We start from the raw sequence: 10,638 nt of genomic DNA, 5'->3' as shown, positions 1-10,638 counted from the left end.
CAATACACATGCTTCACCATAAAATAAACAAAGAATGCTAGTGAAAACAAAAAACTGGAAAATACAGAACTGACATGTTGATTTGTATCTGTATTGAACATAACACTGGCTATGGAGCAGTGCTTCAATAAATATTTATATAGCCTTTTTCTCTTCAGCTAATCACATGCAATTTTTATGAAACAAGCAAATGAAACAAACTTTATGTACTCTAAAGTTCAAAGTACTTGAAATGCTAACAAGAAAGTTACAGTAGAAGGCCGCCAGTATTAACAAGTGTATCAAATTGCTCAATCACACCAACTATCCCAGGTAACTAACTTCAGCAGCATAGGCTTTCAGGGTGAAATTGTAGCTGAGAATGGTCTATAGTGATTAAAACAAGAGCAGTGGGAAAGATCTATGAGAAATCAGCCTGGGCTGCTGGTGAAGAGATGAGAACAAGAAGGGGAACACTAAGAAGGGTTTCCTACAGGAGTTTGTGTGTAAGAAAAGAAGGAATAGCAGCCCCAAGAGATGGTGAGATCCATTTTGTTTTGGAAGGAATAATACAAGTTTCATGTGGTGGATTGTATGTAAATCATACACACCATGACCACTCCAACTTCCCATGGGATTTCTGCCCAGCAAGGATCTGGTTACAACGAGCCTTGTTTTGAGACACCTTGCAAAGCTTATTGGAAGTTACTCAGAACTACAAAGTAGGTAGAGACCATGGAGCTCAGAGAGCAACCATTTTATTTCCCAGAGAATGCTGGGGCTTACCTAGGGTTTAAATGATTAGCCTGAGAACATGTCTGTTAGCAGAAGTAGATTTCACAAGTGCTCTGACTATATTGCTTTGCCTCATCCCACATTATCTGATTTGCAATGGTCCTACTATGGAATCCTGAGGTTCTCCAAGGTTATTCTGAAATCTATTTATAAAGGTTCATTGTTTATTCAAGAATATTATAGTCTCATCTGCAAAATTCTATCTGGAAAAATGATATCCCTAAAGTTTCGTGTACCAAGATAAGTCTCAAAACCCAGAAGAGACACAGGAAACACCTCAGGCATTCTCAGTACTTTATATGAAATGTAGTTTCTTCAGCAAAGCAAGAATAAAATGTTAAATAAAAGTTGATACATTTGTAAACATTAATATGATAGCATATCTTTAATCTTAGTGCTTCAAACTATTTTATTTTTATTCACCTGAGAGTAGGTCATTTGAAATTTTGCCATAAAAACTTCAAGTTGTCAAGTTTCTATTTCTCAGCTGAAAAGCTGTCATTGAGGAAGAGCCCTTATTTTCTTCTGGTGCCTGATTAGATTGCATGTTTCTTCAAAAATATTTTGTATCAAGTAGTAACATAAGCATTAAATTCATAATATTCAAACTCATTCATAAAACTCATTTTCCAAAATGTGAGAAAAGGCATTTTCAGTGTCTTTTATTTTCCTAAAAAGTGGTGAGGATATAGAATTGCATATTTCATACATGGGAAACATTGCTACTTAAGAGAATCTTCTACTAAATATATCGGAGGTTGAGGTTGAGGTTGCTCCCAAGAATACCCTTACTTTACCTTTGTGTAAAACTATATTATTAATATCTAATTTGCCTGACTTCTGAATATGAAGTAATCAAGCAATCGAAACCAGGTCAGGTGAGACAGCTCAAAGGACACAGATGTAGCTGAAATGGAACATTCATAACATTCCTAGAAAGATCCCAGTCCTGATAAATAGGGACTTCAGTATTTTGACCTTGCCATTTACAATGCAGAAACTATAGCAATAACTTCAGCAGGGTACTCAGAGAGCTTCCTGAGCAGCAAATTCTTTTCTTTTCCTTCAGTAATGAATTCCTGCTTGAAAATTAAAGACTCTTCTTTGGTTCTATCTCTTCACAGCTTATCCTACACTCTGCTACACTTTCTAAAACACTCTCTAGCTTATAAACCTACAATGGCTTTCTCTTGCCAAGAGAAATCTTGGAAGGCAACGTGGTGCAGCCGAAAGAGCCAAGAGTAAGGAAATTTGCCTTCTAGACCTTCCTGGAAGTGGGGGAAATGAACCCCTTGGTTCCTCTGTCTCTTATTTTCAAAATGGGAGGTTCTATTTGATTTCCATCTTTAAAATTGTGTGTGTGTTCTGCAGCAGTCTGGTATATTTATGAACTATACAACACTCCCTAGCACTCAATTTTTAAAAGACACATCATATTCTCCAGTTATTTTTGCATGTACATTTGTTTCTGTACTCTTTAATTGCATACACTTTTCTCTACTTCTTGGTTCTGCCTCCTTTCCCACCCTTCCCTCTTATTAGACAGGATTTGAAATTGATTTTGACAACAACAACAACAATAAAATAAATAAATAAAGGTAGGACAAAAGACACTGTTCGTGTGATTAAAATTTCGCTGAATTTCCTGGCAGCTGTAGCTTAAAGGAAATCCAACAAGTCGTTAAGTCTTATTATCAGTAAAGAAGAGCCATTCCCAAACTTTCCCTGAACTTAACTCTAAAAGAAAGTTTTAATGTGGGACATTATAGGAGACATTGTAAGTGATGCAATGAACTAATCCTTAACATTCATACAGCATACTTCAAATTTCATGTGGTTGCTTCCTGAGAGGGCCTCCAATATAAGCTGAAGGCAAAATGTTAATATAAAACTAATGAAGATGATACTTTTAAAAAATCCTCTATAGTTCTTTGCAGAATATTAGAAATTCAGTAGGTGCTAAATATTTGTTAATGATCTCTGTAAGGGAACGTTTACATTATTGATATTTAAAAACTAGTGATGGAAGTCTGCAATGTTTTTCTCTTAGGGGCACCTAAGTTATCAAATAGAGAATGCCACCTAAGTTAATCAAATTTAATCATTTCTTAGGTATTTGGTTTGTTTTCTCTGCACAGAACATTATTTGAGTTGGAATTCTCAATAGGAAAAATGAATGGTTTCATAGAATTAGAATAGATTTTTAAGATTATGATCCTGGTCTTTTTTTCCCCTTTTATTATTTATTATTATTTATGCCTACAGCACCTGGTCTTCCTAGGTCATCTCCCATCCAAGTATTAACCAGGCCTGACCCTGCTTAGCTTCTGAGATCAGACATCGGGCTCTTTCAGGGTGGCATGGCCAAAGGCCATGGACCAAAGCTCCACTGGGGGTGAGCCCAGCACCTCTGCATCTAAAGCAGACATGCTAACTGCTACACTATGGAACCACGTCCTGATCCTGGACTCTAATAGAGCTCCAAGTATGTAACAGCACCAAGCAAAATATCTTTGGGCTAGAAAGCCAAAGAGCATGGTTGCACCTCATTCTTCTCACACATCTACTTAGACCAGGGTTTCTCAACCTCAGCACTATTGACATTTTGGGCAGGATAGTTCTTTTTATAGGGAGCTGTCCTGTGGGGGAAGTTTAGGAGGACCTTTGGTTTCTGCTCACCAAATGTCAATAACATCTCCACTTCCAGCTGTGATCATCAAAAATGCTTCCAGACATTGCCAACTGTCCCATGGTGTGCTAAATCATCTCTTGAGAATTACTGCTTTAGACTGCTGAGACAGGTACCCAACAGCACCAGTTAAGCCGATTTATGGCTAGATTTTAGTTGTCAGGATGTTTGTATTCTACATTACCACTTCTACACATTTTGTCTTCAAATTTCTAATTTTTTTTTTCTTTTGAAAATTTAAGTTTGTCCCAGTTAAACTAAAAGAAAAAGGAATTTTCCTCGCCTTAGTTTATGTGAAGAATTCAAGACTCCAGGAGACAGAAATGAGTTACTGTGGGGAAGAACCCAAGAACCAGGTAGGGAGATGCAGGGAGAGCTGTGGATACTGGCGTTCTCTAAAAAACTCATTACTCTTTATTCCCTGGAATTTCATTGGATAACTGTATATTCTTTTGCAGCCTCATATAAACTTTGTGTTGGGATCCAGATTTGTAAACACAAAATATTTATGGAACATATCCGCTGAATGCTTCAAGACCACTCAACGTCAACTTAGTGTTTCTGAGACATGTTAGAGGAGCCTCGCTACACCCCAATGTGTATCCTAAGTGCTTTAGGCTCCCGTGAGTTGATATGCCCAGAAGTAAACAAAACAAAGAAATAAAAACCAACCAACCAAACAACAACAACAAAAAAATCCACAGACGGTTTTAGAGGTCCTGTGAATTAAGAAAGAGAGAAAGCTTAAAAGACACTACAAACATGCTAGACGAGATGAGACGTTTTAAATATATAACTAAAGTAAAGCTAGACAGGGAATATTGATTTAGGGGAAATCAATGGTTGTTAAGTTTCAACAAGGACTAAATGGTTCCACCAGGCTGTAATAAAAAAAAAAGAAACTACCTCTTCAAAGAAGCATAGTAACATTATGAGTTTGTGTTAGAAAAGTAAATAGTGACTGAAAGGAGAATGAAAGGGATTTGTGTTTAATTAACTTCACTACAATTGAGATCTTACTGCAATGTGTATCCCAAATCCCTTATATTTTAATTATATGTTTAGAGGAAATTGATATGGTAGAAAAAGTATGCTATTATAAGGGAGAAAAAGACAAGTGTAGTCTTTGGAGCTGAAATGAAAATCCTCCTTCAGCGTCTTGATATTAAGGATGGCAGTACAAACAACAAACCATGCTTTGTGTGCTGCTGCTTTATAAGGATTGTCAAGAATAAAACCACGATAAGTGATGCTTGATTCTAAGACTACGTAGAACATAATTTTGTATTTCTACATTACAGAGGGTATTCAGACCATGTGACTTTTCAGATCTTTATAATTATCAATTCTCTTGGTATATACTAAAGGTAAATTCGAATTATTTGTGCTTCCCGTTTTTTTAAGTTCCATAATCACAAGAATGTGTGACATAAGGGGTGACTTCATCTGATCTCATGGCAGATATAAAAACCCTTAAAAAGTACTTGGAAATTTTAAGTGTTAGAATTTAATTTAAGCCACAAGCATGATAGGCAAAAACCAAAACAAAACAAAAACCTGGAGCTCAGAAGAGTTGCAAATTGTTAAATGCACCATGATGAAATAACACTGAATAACAACACTTTCCCTTTTGTATAAACCCATAATATTTTCTGTTTGATTTGTGATATCTTTTCTGATATCTAAAGATTAAAAAAAAAGCAGAATAATGGTTAAGTACTCAGAAATATTTTAAGTAATGAACACCGATATACTTAAAACGTACATGTATTTTTAATAGGTAAAGTACATTATAAGATGTGTATCAGAATATGAGGCATAAACTAATATGAAATGTAAATTTTAAAAAGACAAAATATTCAGTGTGTTACAAAGGTAACAAATTATAAGTCACCTTCAAAATCTAATATTTTTCCCTTAGCACAGAATGCTGATGGATAAATTGAAAATTTTTATATTGTTAATGGTACATTTCATTGTTAATTATCTAACACAATTAAAAATTGAAAAATATTCCTAAAATTAAAAAGGTCACGTTAAATGTCAGGTTGATCACCCAGAACTCCTTGGTTGACTATTTTCTCTGATGATTTTTCAAAGTTAGATTTTTGATAATTTGCCTAGGAACATATGGCCTGTTGATTAGCTCCCACTGATGTTTCACCAGAAACATCATAGCTTTTTTGTAAACTATAGAATAGTTATTTTAAATAAAACTGAATAATACTGGTTTCCTTTTGAGGCTACATGTACATCATTTATTTTCTTGGATGCCACATTTTGGAAAAATCTCCAGATACACATTCACTTAAGTATTATGCAATATGAAGATTATAAACCTAATGTTATTAATAAATATTCATATTGAACTTTACATTTGTGAATACTTTTTTTCCTCATCATAACTGTGTAATTGAAGATGTAGCTTCATGATAATGAAAAGACCTAAGAACATATACTTCCAGTTCACTAACTAGATTAGGTTGGTTTCTCAGAATCATGTGTATGAAAAGTCAATATTTATGAACTAAATGAAACACTGTACTCTGCTGTTTCTAGCTATGTTGCAAAGTGTTGTGTCCTTTGAAATGCAAGAGATCCAAAATAACCAAAAGGATCTTGAAAAAGTAAAACACAGTTGGAGGACTCAGACGTCCAGATGGCAAAAAACAAAAACAAAACAAAAACCAAACAGTAATCAAGACCGCATGGAACTGGCTAGGACAGACATAAGGATGAATCAAATAGAATTGAGAGTGCAGAAATAAGCCTTTTCATTTACAGTCCACTGACTTTTAACAAAGGGGCCCAGTCAGTTCAAGGGGGAAAGAATAGTCTTTTCAACAAATGGCACTTGCACCACTGGATTTCCACAAGCAAAAGAATGAATTTGGACCTCCGACTTCACGCCACATATAAAATATAAGTTAAAGTGGCTCATAGGCATAAGTATAAGAGCAAAAACTATAAAACTCTTAGAGGAAAACACGAGAGTAAGTCTTTATGATCTTAGCTTAGGAAATGATTTTAGGCACATCAAAATCACATGATAAAAGACAAGATTGATTAGTAGGCCATCATTAAAATTAAAAACATTAGTACTTCAAAGGATATTATCAAGAAAGTGAAAAGACAACTCATAAGAAGGGAAAAAAATATTTGCAAATCATATATTTGATAAGGAATTTGTATGCAGAATATATAAAGAACTCCTACAACTCAATAACAAAAAGAAAATTAACCCAATTAGAAAAGGTGTAAAGAATCTGAACAGACATTTCTCCAAAGAAGATATACAAGTGGCCAATTAGCATAGGAAAGATGCTCGACGTCATTGTCTTCACAGTTATGCAAATAAGACCACAATGAGCTAACATTTCCTATCTATCAGGATGGCTATAATAAAAAAGATGGACAAAAATAACAAGTGTTATTGTTATATTGTTATCGCTATTAGGCTGTGAAGAAATCGGAACCCTATGAAGGTTTCGAATGTATAACATTGCTGGTGGGAATATAAAATGGGAAGCCACTTGGGAAGTAGTTCGGCAGTTTTTAAAAATGTTAAACTTAGAGTTACCGTATATCCCAACAATTCTATTCTTAGGTATATACCCAAGATAATTAAAAACATGTTCACACAAAAACTTGTACATGAATGTTTATAGCAGTGTAATTTATAAAAAATAGAAACAGTCCAAATGTCCATCAACTCATGAATAAACAAAATGTATATCCATATAATGTGATACTATTCAGCCATAAAAAGGAATAAAATACTGATATATGCTACAACATGGGTGAATCTTAAAAATATTATGCTAAGTGAAAGAAGCCAGTCACAAAAGACCACATATTGAATAATTCTATTGTATGAAGTGTCCAGAATTGGCAAATCTACAGACAAAAAGTAGATTAATGACTGCATAGGTCTGGGAGGTAGGGGTAGGGGTGGGTGAGGAGTGATTGCTAATGGGTATGGTGTTTCTTTTGGGGATGATTAAAATATTCTAAAATTATGTTATGGTGACTATATAACCCTGTGAATACAGTAAAAGCCATTGATACTTTAAATGAGTCAACCTGATGGCAGGTAAGTTGTATCTCGATAATGCTGTTAAATTTTTTAAAAAATGCTTTGTTCTGTGTAGTAATAAAATATTTTTCTGAAATATAAAAACATAGTTGTCTTAATTCTTCCCTAGGATATCGGGGATAAATTTTTATGTATTGTATATATCATCGAAGGCAAATAAATGATTAGTGCTGAAAAGTCACCCTTTGTATATTCATCTGCTGTTGGTAGTGGAGCTCATTTTTAATGTCAGGTTGTACCTGGCATACTTTAATTTGCTTTGGCTGCTTCCTAAAATGACCACCCCTCTACTGCCCACTTTCTGCCATTAAAAATAAGAGATCACATAATTATTTCTTCAGTATGTTCATTTTACACATCAGAATGAAAGTAGGTTAAAGATCTGTCCCGTAGATTATATTCCACCTCCTTATTTCTTAGTTACAAGTCTTAGTCATAAACTAGCTATGCAAATCAAAATGTAAACCTCTAGTATTTTCATATTGTTCATGGTGGAACTTGTCCAGATCCACCTACAAGAGCTTTTTCTATTCGTGGTATATTGAGAAAGAGCTACATTGGACTAAACATGAAAGAGCTTTTATGGCAACTTAAAAAAACTTACTATCACTTGCAGTACTTACAACTTATTCTCAAGAAAAATATTTTGACTCACAATTTTTAATCTTGGGACTTATAGTTATCAATATACCTTATGTGCCTGAAACATGTTCTTCACTAGCCAGAATCTCACACCTCACTCTAAGAAATGCAGACTAGTTCAAATTTAACCTGAAAAGAACATAATTTGGAATCTGCCATTAAAAAATATATTATGCATTTTGAATAAAAACAAATCACTGATAAATATGTTTCTTGGGATTATTGGTACATTTCTGTATTAGTATATTTTAAAAGATTATCTTTTCTCCCCTCAAGTCTCTGTTCCACTCATTTTCATTCAGTTCCACAATTTTTTCTTTTTCCAAGAAACCAGAAATCTTTACAAAAATATCTTACTTCCCTTTAAATATCAAGACAAGAAGAAAGGGAAGCTCAGTGACCCTAAATTATATGCTACCAACAGGCATTAAACATGCATAAACTTTTTAAGGGGTGCCAGAATTCACCAGGATGGAGAAAAAAGAACAATGAAGGTTTCTGAGTAGCTCTTCATTATTCTGTTTAAGAATACTAAGCAATTTTAACATTATCCACAACACATCGCTTATATACTGAGAGAAAAGTTCTTTATCACTTCAGATGTTACTAATCCAAGTTTACAATCCCTTATCTGAAACACTTTTGGCCTGATATTTTTAAGAATTCAGAACTTTTACTAGAAAGGTGTGTTTGCCATATATTATGCAACACCTCCAGCAAGGGCTAGAGCTGCACTGTAATCAAAATATTAATATTTCTGTAGAAAACTTATGAATGTTCACATCAAGTGACTATTCAGTTATATATAGCCTCAGTTCCATTCAGGTCAAATTTTACTACTAAGGAAGTTAGGAAAAGACAGATAAAGGATTAGGACCTGTAATGACAAGTTAATTTGAAATCCAGTTCTTTATATTTGACATCTAATTCAGAGCCACTGTAAATTATCGGTATTTTCTTTCACACACACAAAAATAGACAGTGCATTTACAGTGAAACAGTACATTTAATTTCAGGAGGTAAATGTAAAATAGATTAACCTGTGAAACTAAATTAACTACATTATGATCTACCTCTAGAACTTGCCTAGCTCCACTCTGGTTAAAAACTCCATTTCTTGGCGTTGTAGTAAAACATCAGAACAACCCCAAACTGGCAGTGCGAACATCCCGACAGGCTTCAAGGACCTTGTACAGCTTGAAGACTTGTAGAAGGGTAGTAAGGCCTGGGATGGTGCAGAATGAATGCCGCAGCATGTATACGCTGGGCAAACCTCAGCCTCTGGATGAAGTAAAAGAGAGGTCAAGTCGGTGTCAGTGTGATCAGTTTTATTGCCAGGACATAGGGTGAACAAGATTTCTTTAAAAGCCATTGGAATAACTCCTTGATTCCGGGCTGCGAAAAAGATCGCACTGGGAGGGGAGGAGCGGCTGGTAAACCAGAAGTGGGGCTAGAAGAGGAAGGGAAATAGGGCGTCCAGGCTTGCATAAGCTGGGTGAAAATGGGTCTGTGCCATCGTTCCTGCAACCATCCGGGAGGGTTAGTACCCGAGTGTGCGGAGGGCAGCCGCGTCCCGAGCCTGGGCGCTGTGCCTACCTGCAGCAACTGCTGCCCAGCACATTTCCGACCGTTGATCTGGCGTCCTGCGAGCCTTTTCCAGGCCCGCAGCCGGAATCGAGCGCCAGCACAGGATGCCTGTGCGAGGCGGGGCCAGGTCCGAACAGCGCGCAGGCCCAGCGCGCCCCCGACTTCAAGTACGGGGTGGGACCCTCGTGGCTTTCCGTCCATTTCTCGGTTCCTTGGCCGCCTTAAGAGAGTGGGCCCGCAGAACTGTCGGCTGCGGCGGTGGGGGCGCAGCGTGGGGTGAGGACCAGCTGGCGCGGAGGCTGCGCTCTCTTCTTCCCGTAACCCGCCGCGGGTGGGGGAGAGTTTAGTCTTGTAGAAAGGCGGAGACGCCAGGACTTGGGGGAGGATGTCAGGTTAACAGACATCTTGCCTACTGGGGTCGGAGAGGTACCCCTGTCGTTGGGCCGCTTGGCTGGCGGGTCGTGATGCTTGGTTGGGTTTCTTTCACTTATTGGTCTCTCGAGTGTGCATAGCTGCCCTTGGACTGGTGCGAGGAGCCTCCGAGCTCTAGACGCCCTCGGCGCCGCCTGTTCTAGACCCAGATTTAGAACTTCTTGTTTCCCTGCGACAGGGCACCGGCATCAGATATCCGGCCACCGGGAGATTCGTTGTAGCCCGTGGACTTGTCTAATGGAAGGGAGTGCGGTTGTCCGAAACTAGGATTAACTAGTTTCGGACAACCGAAATTTGTATACAGCTTTCTAGCAGATGGAGTTTTTGCACGTATTTGCTGTGATTTCCCAAAAGTTTGAGTCTTGGGGTTTCCCAACCTGTAGATTGTCCTCCACCTTTCACCAGTTTTTGTTAATCC

At 36.9% G+C, this 10,638-nt stretch overlaps 1 protein-coding gene across 3 annotated transcripts in view; it reads left to right on the top strand.

Moving 5' to 3' along the window:
- Positions 1-9,966: 9,966 nt before the first annotated feature.
- Positions 9,967-10,638, top strand: part of CROT (carnitine O-octanoyltransferase) — a 48,672-nt gene continuing 48,000 nt past the window's right edge. Inside the window, exon 1 of one of the 3 annotated variants that reach the window (XM_006925725.3) lies at positions 9,967-10,064. The gene's annotated coding sequence lies outside the window, so the exon portion shown is untranslated. The other 2 variants (XM_015599793.2, XM_015599792.2) reach the window with 2 other exon arrangements.

This window comes from Pteropus alecto, unplaced genomic scaffold (assembly GCF_000325575.1).
Source record: "Pteropus alecto unplaced genomic scaffold, ASM32557v1 scaffold69, whole genome shotgun sequence".
Taxonomy (NCBI): Eukaryota; Metazoa; Chordata; class Mammalia; order Chiroptera; family Pteropodidae; genus Pteropus; species Pteropus alecto.
Note: the sequence above shows the minus strand (reverse complement) of the source record. Positions and strands in the feature narration are given on the sequence as shown.